Below are 1821 nucleotides of genomic sequence, written 5' to 3'. Positions count from 1 at the left end.
ACTTCAGAGGGACTTGAAGTGGGACAGTGGACATGTCAGGATCCTGGGAGAAAAGGTTTTCTCTAGTGACAAATACAGCATCAACTTACAGCCCAGGAGACTGATTCATCTGAAGACATAGATTGTTGCCAATGAAAGCCTGAGAAATCTTATGCCTCTCTAAAACAAGGATTTAAAATACTTTATTTTTACCTTTTAAAATAGACTTCCTATTACTGGGTTATACAGTCTTTGGCTAGTAGCCCTGGGAACGTGGAGATAATTATGTTAGAGTAAAAACAATGCAAAACCAATTTTTTTTTGTATGCTGGTAAATATGAAATAACAAGGAAATAGGACTTGTCTATTTTGCTTTGTGTTTGTATTGAAGTGAGATGAAAGGATAAGAATTTTCCGACCAATTAGCTATAAACATTTCCATGTGATTACAGCATTAAATTATCTTCTATTTGATTCAGGATAAGAGCTATACAAAAAGAGTAACAGTCTAGTGCTTATATGTTTATGTTGACAGCCAGGTTTCAACTTTCTAATTAAGTATCATAGAGAAAACAGCTTAATTTGCATTATTGAGCACATTGGACATTTTTACGTGTGGAAGCACCTCAGCACCGGGCGCTTTGAAAGGTGCCTGGCACTGCAACCCTTGCAGTTGTATAAGTGGTGAAATGCATGTCAGCATGAAGAAAATGGCAGTAGTGTGCTTTTGATAGGGTGACCATCATAGAGGAAAGTCCAGTTGTCCTCTGTCCTCTACTGATACGAAACTGGACACCTTTATGTCCTCTAGTTTTCTCTTGAAATCTAAAAAGCCACTCTATTTGAGTACCTGCACTTGGAGTTGCTGAATAGTTGTGATTCCTATTGACTTGAACAGAATTTGTGATTCTAAGATTTGAGAATTATGACCCAAAATATTCTTCAAATGGATAATACAACAGATGAAAACCAATGTTTATAAATGCTAAGTAATATACAGTAGAAGGAAAAATTTAAATTCAAAACCTTTAGGGTGGTGTAGACTGTATCAAATATCTAGAGATGGTGCAGAGGTAGGCAACAAAAATGATAAACAGCTTGAAAGGCAAGTCATATGAAGAAAGGGTGAAAGAACTAAATGTGCAGATTTCAGAAAAGGTGATTAAGAGTGGACATGACAGCAGTTTTCAAGCATCTGACAACTGCCTCAGAGAAGACAAAGAATGCCTTTTCTCCATCTCAGCAGAGAGTAGGACATGTAGCAATAGCTTGAAATTGCAGTAAAGTAAGAATAGAGTGAATACCAGGAAAAACTTGTTCACTCTTGGAACAAGGAGACAGTAAAATAGACTTCCTAGAAGTTGTGAAACCTCCTTTACTGGAGATTTCTCGAGAAGAGTTTGGATAAGAACTAGCTAGGGATGATCGAGGAGTAGCTATGCCTGGAGTGTGCTGTGAAGAGCAACAGTTAAAAGCCCAGGAGTCCCCTACTCATGGATCACTGGGAGATCATGAGAGGAACTCAGCAGTCTAGATCTGGTAGATATTGGGAAGGATGATGCTCAGCAACAGGAGAATGAAGCAGAGCTGCACAACCAACTTAGTTACAAAAAATGGTTAAAAGGACTGGGATAAGTTTGTAGAGGGGAAAGGATAATAGAAAGGGGATGTGAGTTGCTCACAGTTCCTAGGTTGTATTGAGGTAAAAAAAACTCTCTCTCGGTTCGTTTTCTTTGGAGGCTCATTGAATAACAAATTCTTAGGCACACATTGTTGGTGAGACAAAAGGTATATATTTGCAAATAGGGTCAGAGGGAGAAGACAAAAGATCAAAACCCTCTG

This window comes from Crocodylus porosus, unplaced genomic scaffold (assembly GCF_001723895.1).
Source record: "Crocodylus porosus isolate Cpor-Errol unplaced genomic scaffold, CroPor_comp1, whole genome shotgun sequence".
In the NCBI taxonomy this organism is placed as follows: domain Eukaryota; kingdom Metazoa; phylum Chordata; order Crocodylia; family Crocodylidae; genus Crocodylus; species Crocodylus porosus.
The sequence above is the reverse complement of the archived record's forward strand: the minus strand, read 5'-3'. Positions refer to the sequence as shown.